Below are 23,663 nucleotides of genomic sequence, written 5' to 3'. Positions count from 1 at the left end.
TCTACTGGTCCCAGAGACTTGCAGTTCTTTGCAAATGCTACAATCAGGATGATCTTGCATACAATCAGGATAATACAGGGCTCATACATGAGCTCTGCATTGTATCATGTTCTCAAAGTACATGTATGGCTCTACGAACCAAACAACATGAATATTGATGCTTCATGTAACTGCAAATAACTCCTGCTTGTGGAATGGCCTCAGTTCTTATAGCTTAAGCCTTTACATGTTTACTCAGAAGTGAAGTTCCACTTTATTTAGTGGGACATGCCCAAAACCCTTAGGCTTAGTCTTCCAAGTAAATGATCTTGCTGAGTACCCTTGCATATGTATGTGCAGAAATCTCTCATGAGCAGTTATTATTATGCAGTGCATGTGAGCTATATGATCAAAGGTTTTAGAAAATGCTCCTCAGTAACTATTCCATTTAGTTCAAAAGCAATGTTTTTTTTATTGTTGTAGCAACCAATCTGAACTCATGCATGCTTGCTTGCTTATTTATATTATTTATATTCATATCTCACTTTTTATGTGTCGTACCCAGGAAATGCTTGTCTGGGAACTGTATGCATTTATTTCACAAGGGGGCATTTTATTTAAATCCCTTTGCTCCTCCCTGCTGCAGATGGTGCTAAATGGATTCAAGGGATCAGAGTGGCAGGTTTTCAAGGTCCACATTTCACAGTGACTCCTCACCTTTGCAGGAATCCATGGCCTTTTGCCCTTAGGCCAGCCTTTGGTCTTCCTCTCCCGAATCTGCATAAGCAGGCTATTGGGCCTGTGCTCTTGGGGACTAGGACTGTGACACTAATTCAGCCACTTTCCCCCATAGAAAATCAGCTGTGACAACGTGCTGTGAGTAAGAATCTCCCTTTCCCAGCAGCCCCAGTTAGAAGGCTGAGAAAAATTATTTACCAGAAATAAGACAGCTTTTTTTTTGGGGGGGGGAGGACATTGTCTGGGCAGGTGTGGTGGTGTCTGTACCTTCTGCCCTGGGAGAAGGTGAATGTCTGAGGAAAGCCCTCTGTGTCTGGCTTTTAAACAAATTATCTTCTCTAGCATAATCCAAGTTTCCCTTCCATATGCAATGAGGTGATATTTACAAATCCTGGCACTGGAGGCAAAATGTGTAGTCACATGTAATGTGCAAAGAAATGAGGTCAGGCACTGGAGAATTCTTCAGAAATACAACCGCAAATGATATTTTGGGCAACAGATTAGATCTGGATTAAGTTTATGTGCAAGTTTTAATTCTCTTAAAATTTAATCTGTTGTCAAAGCATCTCTGAAACATCTGCTTTAAAAATTGACAACATTATTATTGCCTTTATTTATTTCTCTGTTTAAAGTGTGAATGGGGAACTTGTAGCCTTCATGCAGCCTTTATTTCATGCAACCTGCAGAGATGTGATAGCAGTGTGTGTGTGTGTGTGTGTGTGAGAGAGAGAGAGAGAGAGAGAGAGAGAAATTTACCCAACTTTAATTTAAAGCATGTGGAGATCTGCAGCTGCCACCTGACCCAGCCTGAATGGGAGCCCACAAAAAAATTGCCTACTGCCTTTCTGGGCTAGAGAGGCAAGACTGGAAAGGGTGAGGGAAGTGGGTTTCTCACGTTTTTGCTTACTACTTCCCAGGAGAAAGAAAAAACATTCTGTCCCCTTCTCCCACCAGGCGTCAGTGAGGACAAAACTCTTGAAGTCAGGAAGCGAGATGGATTGGCAGTATAGGTAGCACTTGATATCAGACCATAAATTAATTTCAGGAGGAAGAAACCATTTAATGTGGGGCTGTCTTTCTGAAGCGTACCCTCCCTTTTATTACATCACCCCAGATCTTAACTGTCTCTGGAAGCTGGTTGGTGTGATTCTACAAGAGACTTTTTTGGGGTGGGGTGGGGACTATTTTCCTTAAGACTGCAATTAAATAGAAATAGATTGGGATTGCTGGAGGTGGGTAACAAAATTAAACATCTCAAACAAAACAGAAATCCTGTCATCCAAAATAGCTGTTAGTGTTGAGCGCCCAGAAATCCCATCAGGGAATGGACAGCAGCAAAGATGGCAGATCATTCTGAAGTGCCAGGTACCTGCTCTTTGGGTGGAGCCTGTGAGTGCAATTGAGATAATTTCTTGGTATCCAAACATGGCTATAGATGCCTTGTGTTAAACATCCAATTATAAGATCAGTAAGTGCTTTCGAAACAGAAATATGCAGGATTTGTTCCAGCCGCCATCTGAAATGCAGTCACGTTGCATGTGAATTAGTGCAGCTGTTTAACAGCTGAATAGCAGTAACACCCCACCGAGTTTTATTCTTCATATTTCCATTTTACATAATGTAATCACTTGACTTAGAATGCTGCCTGGAGTCTAGAAGTAATGGTTCTGCTTGCTGTGGGGGGATGTTAATGACCACAAATGAACAGTACCTTGATTCCGCAGCCTCTTCCCACCCCTCTTTCTCCTTCCCTTGCTGCAGTGGCTGAAATTAGTCACCTTTGCCACAGCATGGTTCTTTCAGAGCAAACTTGGGCATTACAGGGAAATGGTAAGCTTTTCCGGATTAGCTCCTTGGAAACTTCCATTTGTGGCATGTTGGCAGAGGTTGCATCTAATATCCACTTAGAATCACAGAATCATAGAGTTGGAAGAGACCACAAGGGCCATCCAGTCCAACCCCCTGCCAAGCAGGAAACACCATCAAATCATTCCTGACAGATGGCTGTCAAGCCTCCGCTTAAAGACCTCCAAACAAGGAGACTCCACCACACTCCTTGGCAGCAAATTCCACTGTCGAACAGCTCTTACTGTCAGGAAGTTCTTCCTAATGTTTAGGTGAAATCTTCTTGTTGTGGGAGCCCATCAGACCTGGGGACGATCTCTTCAGGGGCAAACCACACACATCCAGTGGTGAGGTTTATCAGGACAGCTGAAGAAGGGAAGCATCTTTTGCTCCCTCCGAAGACTGTGTACCTTTCAGGGTGCTTTGCTGTGAAGTAACAGCCCAAGAGCTTACTTAAGAGGCCATTGGACTGATAAGGCCATGCCTTTGCAGGCCACATTGTAAGATGGATCATTGTTTGTTTGCCGAAAATAGTATTCTCTCTGGAGGCGCATGTCTCCAGAGAGGGGACACCTCAAAGCCCACCCCCAGTCTCATGGAGAGGTACTGTTTTCCTGCCCTGTATAACTCCCAGTCTTGCATAGTGCATTTTTCTCTCCTTGTCTAGATGGTAAAAGATTCTAGTGGAAGACTCCACATAGTCTGCTTGTGGGAGCCAAAGAAAGCTCGTTCCTGATTCTAGTGCAGGGGTCATGTGAGTTCATAATATGGCTTGGAGGTGAGGATAGCACTTATTCTGGTGAGTGTTCCTGCCTCCTTTTGAGGGAGTGGGAATCAACATATGTTGCTAGCATTGGTGTTTTGTAATCTGACTCTATTTTGGTATAACTTTCCTTCTAACCCAGCCCAGTCAACCATCTTCATGTCTGTGGTCCCAAAGACATTTTAAGGTAATGCTGAGTTGTTTTCTGTCTACCATCATGAAGCACTCTTTCTACCACCAATGCACTTAATTTTGCTGATGTTCTCTGAAGCTCTCCATCTTTCATTAGAGAAGCTGCAGGTGCTGTATTCCTTTGGCTTTGGCTTTCTGCTTTGTTTAATATCCTCTTTGTTCTCCAAAGCATCCCAAAGCAAATAAGGAAGAATGGCTTTTACTTAGTGGATAATGCTGCACATTTCATTTCAAAAGCTTTCTATTGTCCCGTATCAATTCTTTTGAGGCCCTGTACCAAGGATCTGTGGCTTTAAGGCTCAATATAACAAAAGAATATCAGTTGATATCTGAACAAATGATAGCGATCATAAGAGAATTAGCACTGTGTGAGAATTAGGAGGTGTGCAGGAGACTGCAGAGAGAAGCACCTCTGTTCTGTTCCTGGGAGGAAAGTTAGGATCCAGGCCACTGCAAATATGTCTCTTCCTAAAGATGGGCATGCATAAAATGCCAATGCCAATTCTCTTATATATTACAGTAGCTATGCAGCTGAATCAAAATAAAGTTCTGCCAGGGGGCATTTGTCAGAAAACAGTTCTGGACACTCCTCCCCCTCCTCCTGTGTCTTGTCTCATGATTTGGGACAAGCTTTCCACTGCTAGAATTTAGCTACCTTAAGTTTGGTTATTCATATTTTTTATTAAATGGTGGCTTCTCCATTTATCTAGCAGGGTAGGTACATTGGCACGTATACCTAGAAAGAAGCAGGAAAGAATGCACCTTAGAATATTGAACTGGACGGGGTCCATTAAGCCTTTTCTGTATCTAAAATCTGTAATTTCCTGTTTCATCTGTTCCCCCGCCCCCTGCACAAAAGCAATGGATTTCCACTTAGAATTCCCTGTGGTTATACTGAAATTGGATTATGAAAGGGTGGTGCCAAGTGTGTTATCCTCATTCGATTCAGGGCTGTGCACCCAAACGATTTTCAGTGGCAAGCCTCTGTTACATAGCCATCACCATATATTCACCAGTCCCTGGCTTGTATCTCCTTGTCACACTGGGATGTAACTGGAATGGGTGGGTGGTGGCATCAAGGCAGTGTTGTTGTTTGGAGAGAGTACAAGGTGACTCACCCTGACCAAGCTCTGAGAGGCAGCAGGGCAGGGAGAAGCCTTTCCACCACCCCACCAGGTCATCGGACCTCTGGAGACACACGCCTGGAAAACTGGCCCTTTGCACTTCTTTGTCCAGTGACATTAGCCACTGTGGGATGGGTGGGTTTGTGCCCAGTCCCTTTTTTCACTGAACCCCAATGTGGGTTCCAGAGGCGTAGGAAGCCTCTTGGGCACCCAGGGCGGCGTTGCCGCACGAAGGCACCACTGCGCATGCCCGGAAATCTGGGCATGCGCAGTCCACCCCGCCGGTGCTGCTGCTCCAGCGGCAACCCGCTGAGCGAGCACCGGCTCCTGGGGCAGCCCCATGAGCCGCCGATCGCGCAGAGCAGCCCTAGAGCAGCGCCGGTGGGCGGACCCCAGACGGGCCGCGGGGTGGAGCAGCTTCGCTCCGCGGCTTGCTCGGGGCCTGGCGGCGGGGCGGGGCTGGTCCAAGTGTCACCTCCCTCCCCTGGAACCCGGGGCGGCCCGCCCCCCTGCCCCCTTGCAATGCCCGTGGTGGGTTCAACAAGAGTCTAGACCCAGTCCCTTCCATAGTTGGCAACACATGCTCCTCTTTGCTGCCCCATCATCCCCAATGTGAAAAAGGACCTTTGAGCCAATTTAACATGGGACCCATGACGTCTCAAAGGACTAGCTGATGACACATGATGCCGTGTGAGCTCTTAAGCCTCTGCATCAGTCAGTTTTGTTTTGAAGTAGCAAGTTGGCCTGAGAGTTTTCATCCGCAATAATTTCTCCCACTCTAATCCTCCCCTGGCTATCTTGCTTTTCTCTTTGCTGTTGCGGCAAAGTAGCCTGTGGGTGGCGGCAGAGGCCAGAGTTGACAATCGCCAGGCAAACTATTAAAGCTGTGCTTAAACCTATCATGACAGTTATGATTAGAATAATAGATTGGCATTCCCCCCCCCCCCAGATCGTTGAGCTTACATTTCTCACTTGCCTGAGTTTAAAGCATTAAAATGTGTCCTTCCGTTTCATAATTAATTCATCTCAAAGAGAAAAATACGAAGGTGGCAAATGAATTTCCCACCCCCTGCTTTCTCTCGCCTTGCGCTGGGTGTGAACCAATTTTCGTATTAATGCTGTGGAGGTCTGAATTCTTATCAGAAAGAGACGGGCTCCTTTCTTTTCCTTGCAGGGTTGGGTGGGGGCGTGAAACAGGAAGTGTGTGTCATGTGGTGTTGATTGGGGGGGGGACCTCTAGGATGTGCAGAAACACAGATCTTTCAGGTTTGACGCAGAATTGAACGTCATAACTCAGCCTATCCCCCACCTTCCCTTTATGCTGTCTGGCCCATAGCATTCCGCCCAGGCCACACACCCTCTCTCAAGCCACTCCCCCTTTCCCCAGACCACGCCTCTTCCTGACGTCGCTTCACATCCTCCTCGAGTGCTTCCCAGGAATGTGTTCTTGAAATCTGGTGATGACTCTTGCCTGCCTGGATGAAGGATAGTGAGGGGAGTGTGAGTGCATATATATAGCTAGCATACTGTGCAGAGGAAAAATCACAATTTATTATTATTATTATTATTATTATTATTATTATTACCCCGCCCATCTGGCTGCATTTCCTTGCAGCATCCCCTTTTGCCCACAATTGGCATGTGGCCCCTAGAAATTTGCACAGAGGGGAATGTGGCCCTTGGGATGCAAAGGTTCCCAACTCATAATTAGAGCCTGTTGGATCAGGCCAATGGCCCACCTAGTCCAGCATCCCGTTCTCATGGTGGCCAGCCAGATACTTGTGGGAAACCTGCAAGCACCTCCTTATGCTCTTTGTCACACAGCTTTTCAGTTAGGCTCCGACACTGCCCTGTGTTTCTAAATCATGAAGTGCCTCTTTGACAAGCCTGTTCTCTAGTATCGTGCTGAGGAATTGGGACATTTGCCACTGGTTATTCAGTGGCAATTGCTAAGGGTTTCCCATAGCCTTCTTTGAGACCAGGATGCTGGACTAGATGGGCCATTGGCCTGATCCTTCAGGCTCTTCTGAAGTTCTTAATGAGTGCATATTGCTGTGGTGGTTGCGTGGCAGTGCGTCCAAGGCATCTGAGGGCAATGTTTCAACAGCTGTAGTGATTGGGGGGAAAATCTCTCCCAGAGCCTTTAGTGGACTGTGGAGGATTTCCCTGTTTAATAACCTTCCGCTCCTTATGCCTCTGTGTTTATGCTTCTGTACTAAAGAAATGCGAAAGCAAACAGTTTCTCTGAGGGCATCTGCTCATTCCTGTCCTCAAGGAGAACTAATCCCCTCTGCTTGGCATGGTCCATTTCCAGAGCAACAAGTTGTGTAGTAACAAAGGATTATGCTACTACGGTAAGTAAAGAGAAGCCGAATGGGAGGGGTAGGGACACTGCTGGAGTAGATGGAAGTGTTAAGAGGTGCTGCATAAGTGAGAAGAGAAAAGTTGAAGTTACCCTAAACCTTAGGGCCTGGGTGAGATTCAAATAAGTTTTGTGTGTGTGTGCGGAACAAGCTCTGCTGACAAAATGGGCTTCCTGCCCCTCCCACCTCCCTCATGCCCCCTAAATCTACTCTGGAGGGGTGGGGAAAACAGCAGAACAGATTTAGGGAGCTCACAGCGGAAGAGAATGGTAAAGCTTTGTTGCATGAATAGACCTCTCCCCATCTGCACATGCCCCCACTTAAGAGAGGGAGGAAAACTTTTCTGTGTCCATCCCCTTTCTCCATGCCATGCGCAATCTGGCAAACCTCTTACTTGCTTTTTCTCTAACCTCAAAAGCCCCCAAAGCAGCTCCCTTTCATTGCAAAGGCTTCGCTCCAGCCCCTTGATCATTTTGTTCCCCTGTTTCCAACTCTGCAATATCTTTTTGGAGGTGAAGCAACCAGAACCGTACACAGTATTCCAATGCAGCCACACTATAGATTTGTATAATAGCATTATGATATCAGCAGTTTTATTTTCAATTCCTTTCCTAATGATCCCTAGCATAGATTTGGCTTTTTCACAAACTCTGCACACTGGGTCAACATCTTCATCGAGCTAATATTTTCCTGATTATTAGTTGCTCGGGGAGAGGGGGGAGAGGGAAGTTACATTTCATTGTGCCCTGATTGTGTGCTTGGATCCTAAGTTCCCACAAGCAGAACTCCACTCAAGAAATGCTCCCAAGATACAAAGGGGCATTTCTCTTTTCTCTTTTTTTTGCGAGTTTGCTCATCACCTTGTTTCATGTGTTGCCTGAAAATCTTCTCTGGAGGATTGGGGGAGTTTGGGAAAAGCACAGGTGCTAGAGCTGGGGAGGGGGGAGAGGATAGGGGAACCGGCAGATACCTCCTCCCTCTGCTTTCCACTGGTGGGATTCCCCACTCGATGGAGTTAATCATAGAATTGTAGAGTTGGAAGGGAGCCCTGAGGGTCATCTAGGCCAACCCCCTGCAATGCAGGAATCTCAACTAGATCATATATGGCAGGTGGTTATCCAGCCTCTGCTTTAAAACTTCCAAGGAAATAGAGTCCACCACCTCTCATGGGAGTCTGTTCCACTGTTGAACAGCTTTTACTGCTAGAAAGTTCTTCCTGATGTTTAGTAGGTATCTACTTTCTTGTAACTTAAATTGGGAAGGATGCCTTCTGTCTGTGAAAGGGCAACTGAAATGCAGGGTAGAGAATTAGACTACACGGTCCCCTGGTCTGACTTAGTAAGGCCCCTGTTATGAGTTAATGATGTTTTCTCTCTCTCGGTTAGCCTTCCTCTTCAATGTGTGTCTTTATTCATATGCTTTTGTCGTCTGCATAGAATCATAGAATTGTAGAGTTGGAAGGGGCCCTGATGATCATCTAGTCCAAGTTTTCACAAAGTTGGGTCTCCAGTTGTTTTGGGACTACAGTTCCCATCATCCCTGACCACTGGTCCTGCTACCTGGGCATGATGGGAGTTGTAGTCCAAAAACAGCTGGAGACCCAAGTTTGGGAAACCCTGATTTAACCCAACCTCCTGCAATTCAGGAATAGGCAGCTGACCCATACGAGAATCGAACCTGCAACCTTGGCGTTATCAGCACCACTCTCTAACCAACTGAGCTATTCAGGCATCTACATGCATCATTTGGACATAGGGACGTAGAAAGCTGCCTTCTCCTGTGTCAGATCACTGGCCTATCTAGCTCAAAATTGTCTACAACAGGCATGGCCAGACTTGGCCCTCCAGCTGTTTTAGGACTACAACTCCCATCATCCCTGACCACTGGTCCTGTTAGCTAGGGATGATGGGAATTGTAGTCCCAAAACAGCTGGAGGGCCAAGTTTGGCCATGCCTGGTCTACACGGACTGGCAACAGCTGTCCAGGATGGTTTTAGGCAGCAAACTCTCCTATCCCTATCTGGAGATGCCAGGGATTAAAACTGGGACGGTATGCATGGAAAGCAGATGCTCCCCCAATGAGCTATGGCCCTTACTTATTTGACTACTACTTGGGTCCCCAGGTGTGGTTGTCTACAATTCTTATCAACCCTGACTATGCTTTCTGGAAGTGCAGTCCAAGTTGTGGTCCAGCAACATCTGGGGATCCATAGTTGAGAAAGGCTGGCCTATATCATATGCAGACTTATCCAGAGCTGGTGGTGTGAACAGATTCATGTATGATTCGACTTCATGGGGGCACTGGCTGTGGGAAGGAATTTTGTGTGTTCTAACTCGGGAGTCTACCTTTTGTGTATATCGTTTGAAGAAAAACAGAAAGCAGTAAACAGAACTGCTTAGCTGATTGCAGAAGATAAGTGGATATGTAAAGTGACCCATTCAGGTTTTCTGCAGGAATGTAATAACCTCAAATAAAGTACTGACTCCAGCAGACACTGAAGACGTTCTCACCTTATTTAACTCCGATTTTATTCATCATGGGAATGGGTTTCATATCTCTTTCAATCTGCCACTGACGGGTAGGAATAATTTTTCAGGCAGTGTAGATGAGTATGCCGTGGTAGAGTCCATTTGCCACCTTGACAGGCGCTTAGTGCCATCAGCCATGGAGTAAGTTGGAAAAATGTTTTCCTTTACAGTCTGACTTGAACATGAGCATGATGTATGTTCAGATGTGGTGGTGAGGAGGTGGAAATGACAGAGGAAGGTCGCTGAGTTGTGTGAAGCTGAGCGGTGAATCCCTGCTACTGATTTCTGCCCCTCTCATAGCACAAGCAGAAGCCCGAGACAGGGAAACAAGAGAATTAGCTTCTTGTTTCTTGTGGATGGCGTGGAAAGTGGGGTTCAAGCTAATACAGTGAAATTCAGATGAGACAAATGTAAAATTTTGCATTTAAGGTTTTGGTTTTGTTTGTTTTTTTAAAAAATGCACAAGTGTAAGATGGGGGAAATCTGGCATGTGAAAAATGAACTCAGAAACTGAACTTGAGTCAGCGGTATGATGCAGGCTGCAATAAAGGCTGATATGATTATGTGCTTCCTTAATAGAACCATAGTTTGCAAGTCACAAGAAGTATTCATGCCATTGTATTCTGCCATAATCAGACTTCCTCTAAGAAGGATGTAGACAAATTGGTAAGGCTTTAGAAGGTTGGTCAAGGGTATGGGAAACCATTCCTATGAGGAAAACGTTTCAATTAAGTGGGAACAGTTATCCTGGAGAAGAGAAGACAAAGGGGAGATATGATAGCACTGTTCAAAACACCTGAAGGGTTATATTAATGAAGAGTACATCTCTCAACATCCGTGACCATTGTCCCTGCTGACTGAGGCTGATGGTAATTGGGGTTCACCTGTCCTGTACTGGATGAGGTGCAGAGCCAGCGGCTGTGGGAGAGAGGGACTTTTCCGTGGTGATGCTCCTGCTGTGAAATGCCCTCAGAGATATTTGCCTTGTGCCTACTTCAGCACCAGGCAAAGAAAACCATTATTCATTTCCCCTGGCCATTCAATCCGCTTTAGCTTTAATCGGTCCTTACTCTCAGATACTGCTCTCGTATTGTATTTATGCTTTCTTTTTTTTTTTTATAAGAATTTATTGGTTTTACAACAAACAACATACAAATATAACACCCACATTAACCCACCCCCAACTAGAAATAAACAAATACACAAATACCAATAATTCTTCTTCTTATGCTGTAAAAAAAAAATTTCTTGGTCGAATCTTGGTACAGACTTCCCCTGCCTTTTCACCTTCGGTTCCAATCCCAAATATTACTTTAATAACATCTTATACCATCTTGATCTTAAAAAATCCAAATATCTAAAAATTAAAATCAAAAGCTTCTTTTTAACAAATCTTGATTCATAATAAACAATATTTTCCCATTCTTAACTTAACATAGATCAGATCATGTTATAACTTAATATTAATTCCACACAAGATTCTGGTTCTTGTCCCCTTGTTTTCAAAATAAATCATAACAAATATCTTCATTCACTATAACTGCTGTTAGTAACAAAAATTTAGAGTACCTCTTTTCTTTCTCTAAAAACTTAAAGTCTTGACACACCGGTTTCAGGTTACCATAATACGTTCTTTTCCTTTATACCTTAGTATCATTCACCCTATCCCCCTTCTGTCCATTTTCTTTGGTCGTCTTGCTCCAGAGCTGCTCCTCGAAGTATCCTTTTTCTTTACATAACCACAGATCCAGACTAAGTCCAAAGTAGTCCTTGCATAGAACATCAGGGTGCACACCTTTTCCCCCAGCCTCTCCGGTTCATCATCACATTCTTCTTTTATTTGTAGATATAAACATAAAGTTCTCACCTTCGCTCCCAAGCTCTCACCTCGGGAGTTAGTTATAACAATTTTCTCCGTCCTGGGTCTGCCACCCCCAAGGGACGATCCATTACTCCGGAGTAGCCATACCTTTTCCTCCTGTTGTTCAATCAGCCCCTTCAGTTCTGTGCCAAGGCTCTCCTCCAATGCAGCCATTTCCTGTACATTTATGCTTTCATTGTTTTTATTATTACTGAACTTTGCACAGGGCGGCTTATAAATTCTGTAATTAGATGCATTTGCCTCATATGGTTTTTAAGGACTGGTCCTGATATTTTGCGTGTGTGTGTGTGTGTGTTTTAATCTGCTGCTGTTGTATTTTGCTGTAGCTTACTTAGTTGTTTTTTTTTAAATTATATATTGTTTTTAAATAATGTGTCCAGCCTGGAGTGCTGGGAGGGTGGTGTATAAATCCTTTTAAATAGATGCACCTTTATTTTCTTTGTATGTGTATGTGTGCTCAGAGTGCCTGCTATTTGGAACACTCTTCCACTGGAAATAAGGCATGTGCTGATTTTCTTTTCACCCAGGATTTTATTTTATTTCATTATTTTTGTTGCCCAAGCATGTGGCTGGTTACTGTTAATGTGTGGCATTATTATATTTTATATCGACTTTATCTATTTCTGTTGTTGTTGTTGTTGTTGTTGTACATACAAGTATTACAATAAACTAGTTCTTGATGATCCAATATAAGTGAAACCACACAGGGAAATTAATTGTCCAGGAACAAGCGGAGGCTCCTGGAATGATAGGGAGCTACTGGGGCATAACCAGGAACATTAAAGAAAAGCCAATCTCAAAATGGCTTCCTTGAGTGTCAGAAGTTGCCACACACCCCTTTTATTTGATAATAGGAAATTCCTCCTTTCTTCTCTGTTATGCATTATCAGTAGAAATTGCCTAGTGCATGAAAAGTAGAGAAACTGCTTAAAATAGACTGAATTTCAGCTGGGGGAGAAGAAGAAAAAAAGATTGCTGAGTTCCCTATATCATTCATTATTTCATCTTTAATTCAGTGATAACCCCATTTGAATAGCTGGAGGCTTATCACAGAATTTCCATTTGAGCCCTTCCAAAGCCAGGAGCTCTGCACAATTTAGGGTCCATTTTGTGTACTTGGCCACTCTTTGAAGGTTGCTCACAAATGGACTGCAGCTGTCAGTGGAAGCTAGGCTAGGCAGATGCATGGACCTAGTCCAAACAACACATGACTTAAAATGTTTGTGATCACTGCCATGGGTTGCTGTTAACTGAACTCAGCCATTTAAAAAGAAAAATAATAATAATCTGCGCCTGCATCTAAAAACATTTAGCTAGCCACTGATGATTAGCATTTATAGCAACGAGTACTGTAGCTGATCCTATGTATGGGTTGCTGTAGGCATGTCTTGGTGCTGCTAGAGCAGGACCATGGAAAGGTTGGTAGCTGTGGGGACTGGGGCATGTCCAATGCAGAATGCAGGAAGTCCAACAGTAGGCGGAGCCAAAAGCCATTGACAGGCAGAGACAACTACCGGTAATTCTAGTTCCCCCACCACATCCTCACCCCTACTGAGACTGAAGAGGAGGAAGCCGACAGAGATGGAAGAAAGAAGGCAGGTGAATGATGCTCCATTTTGTCCTAATAGGCCAGAATCCTCTAGTTGGCCGTCTGTTTCTAGGTGTAAATGCATGTTCATCAACAGAGAGGGAAAGAGGAGGCTCTTGCATTTTAGGGAGATGCGACTTGAACTTTGGGAATCGCTGGTGTATCGTAACTTTCCTACCATAGCTGCTCTGAACATCTCCTCTCCCCCATTGTCGTTAATTATCCAACATCTCTCCTCACAAGCTTTCGGACCTTGTTATTGAGCTGGAGTGGTTCGTCTGGTCTGCATTGATTTCCCCCATTCCCTGCCCCTCCATCAATCATCCATCAATGAGAAGTGCTGTGTACGGCCGTGCGATACATTGCTAGACATTAAAGAGGTTCTTTCTCTCTTAACGCATTTAATACATTTGGGTATTTAATTTCAAGCTTGATGTTAAATTTAATAAGTTCAATAATTCTTTTGGAAAATGTTCCTGATGAAAAGGTTTTACAACGCTCCTCAAACAGATTTCCACTCTCTTTCTGAAATGTTGTAATGCCTCTGCTTAGCTTGAGCATTAAAGCTGTAATGGACTATGAGGCGGTGGCTGGCACCCTGTGACATTCCCAGTGCTTAACATTCAGAGTTCTTTTTTGAGGACGAAATTCTATTTGTAAACAAATGAGTGACTTGTATATTAATGAGACGCTGAGCTTGGTAGTGCTTTTCCATCTGACATGGGTAATGAATGTATTGTTAATGGGATGCTGATTCCCCGCCCATTCCTCCTGCTTCTCCGAGGCCCTAAACGATCTTTTGAAATCACCTGAGGAATTCCTAAATCTTCAGTAAGCACAACAATTATTCATTGGATTACTGGTTTGTATACAATTCTTCAATATTATTGCATCCGAGATCAGGCCCAGGCATCTGGTATATGCACTGGCTCTTTTGATCCTAATATCCTGAAGCTGTTTTTCATTAAAGGGAGAAGGAAAATCTATTTGGCTTTCAAGAACTAAGCACGGCAGTAAAGCCCAAGTGTTCATTGGGGGTGGGGGAATCCAACTCCCAAAGACAATTTCCACCCCTCCTTTATAGGGGTGTATGCCAGACCTATCACTCTCTGGGCCTGAATGTTTTTGGACTGGTCAGGGCTGCAGTGTCTCTCATACCTGTGTGGTTGCCATTATCTCCAGCATTTTCAGTGCTGCCATACAGTGGTACCTCTGGTTACGAACTTAATTCGTTCTGGAGGTCTGTTCTTAACCTGAAACTGTTCTTAACCTGAGGTACCAGTTTAGCTAATGGGGCCTCCCGCTGCCGCTGTGCAATTTCTGTTCTCATCCTGAAGCAAAGTTCTTAACCCGAGGTACTATTTCTGGGTTAGCGGAGTCTGTAACCTGAAGCGTCTGTAACCTGAGGTACCACTGTATTTGGGTGCGGTTTGTACTGGCCTCTTATGCAAGTCCCGCTGGCCACCTTGACTCCCAGCTTTCTTTCCATTATAATCATTACTTCCTCTCTTCTCATACACTCATGCTTCCCTAAGGACTCTGGCTGTCAAAATTGGGAGAGTGGTTCTGTAACAAAAGAGCCAACCCTATCAGGTAGCCTAGTAGCCTGGTCTGTCCTGTTCCTTTCTGTCTGTAGCTACTGCCAACTGATGTGCCACTTGGGGCCAAGGCTGAGGGATTTCCACTGGGCTTACGGTGGTCTCCTTGGGAGTAGGGAAGCAGCCAGCTGAATTCAAAATCTCTTGCTTGGCAAATTCAGCCTGCTGTCCCCAACACTTAACAACCAGTAGCATATCCCAAGCATGGGAGGGCAACTAGCCGTTGAGTGTGCTCAGAAACCAGTACAGCCCAGAAATCCAATTCAGCCATTTCTTCAGAAAGAGTATGTGTAGGAAGGAAGAAGCAGAGGAATGGCAACTATGCCGATCAAAACTGAAATAGAACACTATACCATAATATTGGTCTAATTGTTCCTATGACATGGTGTCTGTGTTGAATTTTGGAAGTCCTGTGTTCCTCACCCTTGTTGAGCCCACTTGCATCCTAAACAGGAGATGCCTCTCCTCCTCTCTCACTCTCCCTTCCCCAAGTTTGCATTTCTTAGGGAGATCACATTTGGTTTGGGCAGCAGAGAGGTCCTGCTAAGAAGCTGATGTTCCAGGGTTCTAGGTGTTGCCACTGATCTGTCAAAGTATACAAGACAGGAGAGGTTTTCTCAGCAGAGCTTCCTACATGTGGTTATTTGTGTATTTGCTGGACAGTAGAGGGAAGTAGTAGAAGGCAAAGGCAAATAATTATTTGGTCTACTTCAGTCATATATTTATTGGAATATCAATAGACTGCTTTTAAATAGAAACATATCAAGACAGGACACATAAAAAACTGAACATCACAATAAGATCAAATACTGGTCGGTAAAGGGATTGTTGCTGCTGAAGCTTTACTGGCAGGGAGCTCCACTGGACAGGGCCTGCTACCCCAAAGGCTCAATCCCTAGTGATTGTCCTTTTGTCTCTGCATGTTGCTCCAGCCAGTTTGGTGTAGTGGTTAAGAGTGGCAGACTCGTAATCTGGGGAACCGGGTTCGTGTCTGCACTCCTCCACATGCAGCTGCTGGGTGACCTTGGGCTAGTCACACTTCTCTGAAGTCTCTCAGCCCCACTCACCTCACAGAGTGTTTGTTGTGGGGGAGGAAGGGAAAGGAGAATGTTAGCCGCTTTGAGACTCCTTCGGGTAGTGCAAAGCGGGATATCAAATCCAAACTCTTCTTCTTCTTCTTCTTCTTCTTCTTCTTCTTCTTCTTCTTCTTCTTCGCCACTTTTCCCTCTGCCCCACTGGCCTGTGGCCCCACAGGAGGTTGTTCAGGATGGAATGTGGCCCTTGGATTGAAAAAAAAGATTCCCCACCCTGGTTTAAGTGGACTGTGTGTGCTACTGCTGTGGGAATAAGAAAAGTCCCCCACCCTATCCGTGTGTGTGTGTGTGTGTGTGTGTGTGTGTGTGTAAGAGCACAGATGGGGAAGTGAGTGTAGAGTGGGAGAACAAGTGATCTGCCCCTTAAACCACATTAAATGCAAGTGGCTGGATGCTAATATTTTCGAGGCCCACCTCTCTTGGAGAACAGGAGGAGGAACCTAAAGTTTCTCTCCTGCCCATATCCCTGCTCAGAAAAGAAGGCTTTGAAAAATAGAGAGAGGCAATGGTTCATGTTCTCAATTGCGGATTCCAAACTGATAATCTGCCCTCCCAGTGTTGTGCTGACTGGCTATATAGATCTATATTCCTTTTACAACCTCAAACACCAGAACAGAGGTGGCTATCACAATAGTTGCAAAAAAGTAGGAACACCTCAATTTTGTTCATTTCCTTGCTTTTTGGCATTTAAATTGCCTTCCCATCTCTGCACCTAATGGGGGTTTCTTTTGCCATTGAATGTGATTGTTTGAATATGTGCAGAGCTGACAGTGGAGTCAGTGAAGTGAGGCTTCCCTTCCTGCAGTCAGAAATTGCAATCAGGGGTGATGGACTGGGTCAGAAATGAATCTGTATGTGTCACTGAACTGTCAGCTGTCAGCCCAAATTCCCGTCTTTCCATTAACCTATGCAATGCTGGGAACGTGGATATCTTTTTCTTCATCCCAGAAGCATCATTATAGAGCAGTTCAGTACAAACAAGCTACACACACACACACACACACTCCTCATTTTTAAAAATCGACACCAGCCTGCTTACTCTGAAACTGGCCCTACTTTCCTAATTCAGCTCATTAAAGAAAGAGAGAGAGAGAAATTACCAGCATCTTATTTTATGCAGCAAATACATTTTTGCTCTTGTTTTAAGGATGTTGAGAATCTGGAACAAAGTATATGGAGGGCTAAAAGAAAATGTAAGGCATTCATTTAAAGATTAAATTACTCCATACCGTTTTATGGCTTTCCCATTAAAACTATTCCGCCCTGGATCACTTTATTAAAACAAAAATAGCACAGCATTTAAGCTTTCGGTTTCAGGCATCTAACATTTCCACTTGCATCCCCCCTCCCCTCTTGGACTTCTTTGAAAGCACCAAAGAAGCAGAATGGTACAAGATTCTGTTTAGTGCAGGGGTGGGCAGCATTTTGTCCCAAGGGCCACAGTGGTACATAGTGGTGGGCAGGTGGTTGGGGGCTGCATGCCCAAGAGTAGCGACTGTGTCTCCTCCCCATCTTTTTAGGGATGGGCGCCTGGGAGCCCATCTGTCTAATTAAATGATAATTTTAGACAATCTTTAAAAATCCACATGGAAAACATGTAAATTAAAAACATTTTTAAATGCAAACTAAGCCACAGATCTATGTTCCATTCCAAGGACTGGTTCAAGGGTTATGGCCCAGGGTTCAGTAGCTCTGAAATTTCAGAGTGAACAAAATCCTCCACCATCCCCACACCCTTCCCCACAACCTCTCTGCTGCTCATTCATTGGCTCACACACATGGATACCACCTCCTGCTCACACATACATAGATACACATGTGCACACACGCACACATGCACACCATTCCCCACTATTTGCCTTTCACAAGCTGTCTCAGCACACCATCAATCCTCGGCTGCATCAGGATTTCTCAGGAGTGTAGACTTTAGCATAAAAACATAAGCATTCTCACCAACAGCACCAAATGCAGTGTGGTGTAGTGGTTAAGAGTGGTAGACTCGTAATCTGGGGAACCGGGTTTGTGTCTCCTCTCCTCCACATGCAGCTGCTGGGTGACCTTGGGCTAGTCACACTTCTCTGAAGTCTCTCAGCCCCACTCACCTCACAGTGTTTGTTGTGGGGGAGGAAGGGAAAGGAGAATGTTAGCCGCTTTGAGACTCCTTCGGGTAGTGAAAAGCGGGATATCAAATCCAAACTTCTTCTTCGTCTTCTGCACTTGCAATAACTAGCTGTAATGCACCATGGGTTAGCATGCCGTGTTCCTGAAGCATCTTCTTTTATTTGTATGGACTATTAAATACCTTGTCACTACTCTGTACACCAACCCAGGGTGCATATTTTGATCTGGATAAATGTATCTGAGCTCAGTGACATGCACATTAATAGTGCTATACAAATAACAACAATGAATTAAAATGTGCTGGGCTGCCCAGCCTGTAAACTTCATACCTGAAGAAGCAATCTATATTTGATCACATTAATCTTACATATTTGGAAACATTGGGTGTTTAGCGGGATATAGATGGCTTTGGGTGTGAAATAAATGCAATTTCAAAGATGTTTTCTTCAGTGCAGTTCCATTAGCACACATCCTTTGGCTCATGAAGCCCTTTCTTGGATGGAGCCTAGATTATCTTTGCTGTCTGAGTTCCTGGCTAAAATCAATGAGATCAAGCCCCATAAAAGTCTTTTCAACTTACAAGTTGGGTTAGCAAATAAATGGAAGGAACCCATAACTGCAGAAGACAAATGTTTGCATTATGAACTCTGAATTGGTAGCTCAGAGAAGGCAGCCAGCTGGCTCCAAGGGTGGTAACTGGTGGTCCTCAAAAGGTTGCAGTGGCAGGCAGTGTTCCCAGCACAACAGCTACTATAAATTAAGATGCAGTAGTCACATGGTTTTCTAGCCAGCTTCATGCCGAGCTCAGCATGGAAGAGGGAAATGGAGAGAATCCTACGCAGTTGCTGAGCAACTATGCAAAAACAGTTGCTTCCACGCCCTTCTTCTTATTTCCTCTTTCCCAACTTAAACTGTGATTTTACTGACAGCAAGCATGAACTTTCCTGGGACGTTAGGCTTAATGTTTCATTAAAAAATGGCTGTTGGGTTGGCAACCTCTTTAGGGGCATCCACTCCAAGAGAACCATTGTGGAACGTTCTCCCATCAGATGTCAAAGGAATAAACAACTATTTGACATTTAAAAGACATATGAAGGCAGCCCTGTTTAGGGAAGTTTTTTAATGGCTGATGTTTTAATGTATTTTTAATCTCCTGCTGGAAGCCCCCCAGGGTGGCTGGGGAGACCCAGCCAGATGGGCGGGGTATAAGTAATAATTTAATTAATTAATTAATTTTATACTAAGGTGAGGTGGAGTGAGTGGAAGGTTGTGAGATGTCAGGAAGTGAAGAGGATGATCCGTTGATTCAGTATTTGGCTCTGGATTGACCAGGTTAACTTCCAGCCATGGATCATGCAGAAGTCAGTTTCATTCTGTGCACAGATCATAAAGAGATGAGACACTGATATTTATGTTAGTGCAGGATTACTTGTACATGATTGCAAAATGCAGGTGATGTACTACCGGTATTTTCTTTCTTTCTTTCTTTCTTTCTTTCTTTCTTTCTTTCTTTCTTTCTTTCTTTCTCTTTTTAAAAGGTTGCTTCCAGACACCCTGTTTATGGAACATTCATCCTGATTTGTTTGCACAAAGTTTGCAGGGAGGTTATACAATGCCGGCTGTGTATCGAGTGTTCATTCCGATGTGTTTGTGGGGAGGTTGTGTGATGTTGTGTCAAGCAATTGTTAGACAACACTTTCCACTGCACTTTTCCATACTGCTACGAGTCTGGGGTGGGCTTTGGAAGTGGGGTTGTTGCACTAGAGTGCCACATCGACTTCAACTGTGGAAATTAAATTTGCCAGTATGCACGTGAATCCCGCCTGCAAAAATGGCAACAGCCTGGGAGTACCAAAAAGACATATCTGCAACAGCAGAGAACAAAGGCTGGTGTGCCATGTTTGAGGCTAACAGGTTTGTTGTGGTGTGAGCATTCATAAACACCACCACTCCATCCATCTGGAAAACAGACTGTAACCTATGAAAGCTCCTGTTGCAATAAATCAGTCAGTCACCAGGGTGCTACAACCTTAAACAATTTTTTTTTGTCTTTTGTTGCTAGATTATATTTCATTAAAAGGCATTTGACTGTCAAGCCTGACCCACAGATTTATCACCCTTCATCGGCCCATGTTTTTGCTATTCCAAGCAGGTTTGTTACTGTTTGCAAAGTTGGGAGTGTACAAACATTGACTGATGCATATAGAAACCAAGTAACTGCAGTGCTGCAATGTTACATTTTAATTGGACTATTGTATAGCTTAGGGGATGAGGCACAAGAGAGTAGCCAATTACTCTGTATATCTGTCTGAAAGCCTTTCCATTATAGAATGCTGATTGAGATTATATAGCTCTATATTGTTCCATGTTATTGATTTCTACACCCTCTCCCTCCCACACACGTGAATGGTCTCGTTAATTGACAATTACCTTTTCCCTGTGCTTGAGAAAATTGACGTGAGCAAGCCGAGGTGTTAAGTTTAATTTGGACCAGGCATCTTCACGTCTGTTTAATCTTTAACAAGATCCATTAGATTTCCTGCTTTTAATTTGACATGGGCCATAAATGCATCATGGCAGGGAAGCTGTGACCCATTCAGTGTGAGAAGTGGAAGATCTATGCAGAAATAATGGGCTATATCTGTGGCTGGGTTTTTTTGGCTCTTCTGTTATGACTGGTGGGTGGAATCAGCAGGCAGAGCATTAGCTGTTAAGTAGGGCTTCGGTCTGTTAGGTGGCCTCTGCTCTTGCCTTACACGAAGAATGCGCATCAGTGGCTCCTCATCATGGCAGAGGGAGGTTTTGACCAGGCTCCTGCATTGGATATGGCATTCTTCAACATTGTTATTAATGACTTGGATCGGGGTGGGCAACCTGCAGGCTTTGGCTTCCTCTTATGTGTCCCTTGGAATTAATTTCACGCCGGTGGCAATGAGAGGGAGATGGGGAGAAGAGGTGGCAGAAAGGGAGAGAAAGGTGGGGACCATCGTTGAAGGGGTGGTGGGAATCCAGATTTGCAGTTAACAGAAAAGGGGGAGGCATAGCTAACAGCTCAGAAAACATAAATAAAATTGGGGAAGGGCCACAGCTCTGCCACACACCAGGGCTAAATGTAATGGGTTTAAGCTACGAGTAAGAGCAGTTCAACAGTGGAAGCAATTATGTTGGGAGAGGAGTGGACTTTCTCTTGCTAGAATTCTTCAGGCAGAAGCCAGACTGCCATCTGTTGGGGTGCCTCTAGCTCTGGATTTCTTGCGTTGAGCATGGGATGGACTAAATGGCATACAAGGCTCCCAATCACCCTGTTAATTTATCATTTTCAGCTGCAGCACTCTTGAACGTTGGGCACCTCATCTAGTGTTCTGTCATGTTTTTGCACAGCTGTATCCATATTCTCAAGCAGCCCTTCCTTTTGCACAGAAGAACCCAGGCCGCTATAGCTTGTGAGCCTCTGAATTTGGGAAATTGCTGGTCTTATTCCTTCCCATTTAAGTAACCATATATAAGTTCGGTACCTTGCCAGACCACATTACAGCCCTATTTTCTGTACTGACAGCTGCTGCTGCTGCTCCTGCTCCTGCTTCTACTTCTCCATCAGGCCAGGCAATCACTGCAGTGATAGCCAACCTTTTAAGGCATGATTTGTGAGACACTTCCCAAAACATGAGATGCTGCTACTTCGAGGATGGCAAAGTACATCCGATCGCCAATTCAGCACTGCTTTCTCAGTTAAAGCCTACCCACTCTTTGGTGCTTGAATTATTGGGGGGAGACGGAGGGCGCTTAGCTGACCCCCTGGCTTTTTGTGATGCTGCCCTTTGCTTCCATTTTGGGAAGCCTCTAAGGGGTGCCTCTGATGGGTTAAAAGTGAGAAGATTGGGGGGGGGGGCTTTTGGATATCATTGAGGGCTCTTCCCCTTTCTTATGATAGCATGGCTGTTTCAGGGAGTCAGTCAACTGGCCTTCCTCTCCCTGTCCAGGAACACTCCTGGTTCTCCCTGTGCCATCAGTCGTTTTCCATTTCGTCCTTTTCTGCCAAACGAGTCTTATGGCCCTTTGGGGGGGGGGAATACACTTCCCCCACCACCACCTTCTTAACCTACTTCCCATTTTGGAATCAAATCTACATAGTCAATCAAATTGTTCTTTGCATATGAAACGTAACTGAAACCTTTTTGATTGGCTCTAAATCACATGGTTTTGTAAAGTCTTCCTAAACTAAATCTCAGCAGGACATTGTGTTTGATGAAATAATGTTTTGCCTCTGCCTACAGCAGAGAAGTCTTCCCCCATCTGCCTATAGGATTACTGAGCACCACCTGCTGCAAAGACAGACCCCGGCTCATTTTATTTGACTGAAGGAAACAGTTCCGTGCTCCTTTAGTCAAGCCCTAATATTAGAAAATATATTGTGCCCATGGGAACTAGATCCCTGCAGCTCTTTATTGATCTTCCGGGCAGATTGTACTGCCAAACATCTTACACTGTAAAGATGGAAGGATCCAAATGCACCAGCCAATGGAGGGGGGTGCTGGAAAAGGATGGACAATTGAAAGAGGAATGTAGAAGAATGGGGTGGGAGGGAGAACTTTAGTAGAGGTTTGGTCACATTCCTCAATGGCTGTGATTGGAAGAGATTTCAATTAGTTTTGGGTCACTCCCCCCCCCCCATTTTGTCCCTTTAGCTGCACGTTTATTTTATTGGTTAAACCAAAATTAAAAAATTCCTTCCAGTAGCACCTTAGAGACCAACTAAGTTTGTTCTTGGTATGAGCTTTCGTGTGCATGCACACTTCTTCAGATACACTGAAACAGAAGTCACCAGACCCTTATATATAGTGAGAGAGTGAGGAGGGGTATTACTCAGAAGGGTGGTGGGAATGGGTGAATGGCTGATGGGTGTGGAAAACCTGTTGACGACTGTTAACGACTGCAATTGGTCTTACAGGAAAAAGCAAGGGGTGAGATGGCTAAAGATAGCTTTGTCATGTATAATGAGATAAGAACCCAATGTCTTTGTTCAGACCAGGTCTCTCCATGGATTTAAGTTTGGTAATTGTTTTGACTATGGCAGACCAACACGGCTACCTACCTGTAACTATTTTATTGGTTGTGGGCTTTTGTCATATGTCAGATAAAAATTGCATATCTTGAGCTCTAAGCAGTCAGCTCTAAATTTGGCATGTCTAGAAGGAAAGTGGGTGTTTGAAGGTACAACACCTGGATGCTAGAAAAGTATGAAAAAGCAATTAAACACGTTTAAAAACAACAACAACAATATTTAGGTGGATATGTGGTGATGCTGAACAGTCTGTATTATATAGGGAAAGGGCATATCATCTCATCCACGAATTCTTTCAGCTGTATGCAGACATTTGGGATGACCGTGTGTGAGTTTACAGTGGGGAGGGGCACACATGCACCCCCACATGTGTCAGCTCTGCTTGAGATCTGAAGGTGGCCGGCCTCAAAGTACCTTCAGTTAATCGAACTTTGAGGCTTCCTGTGGCATGGCAGAGAGCCAGACATGTTTTTGTTTCTTTTTTAAAAAAGTTACTCGAACTTGGCTTTAGCTTTCAAAAGCATGCCTGGAAGAAGCAGACCATTTGGATCCCTTCCAGTCGGGATTCAGGCCTCATCATGAGACTGAAACTGTATTGGTCGTACTGGTCGATGATCTCCGGCAGGCTAGGGACAAAGGTGAGAGCTGTTTCCTAGTTCTGCTGGATCTGTCAGCGGCTTTTGACACCATCGACCATAACATCCTTCTGGACCATCTAGAGGGGTTGGGAGCTGGGGGCACTGTTATACAGTGGTTCCGCTCTTTCCTCCTGGGCCGTGTTCAGAA

Source organism: Lacerta agilis, chromosome 1, assembly GCF_009819535.1.
Source record: "Lacerta agilis isolate rLacAgi1 chromosome 1, rLacAgi1.pri, whole genome shotgun sequence".
Taxonomy (NCBI): Eukaryota; Metazoa; Chordata; class Lepidosauria; order Squamata; family Lacertidae; genus Lacerta; species Lacerta agilis.
The sequence above is the reverse complement of the archived record's forward strand: the minus strand, read 5'-3'. Positions refer to the sequence as shown.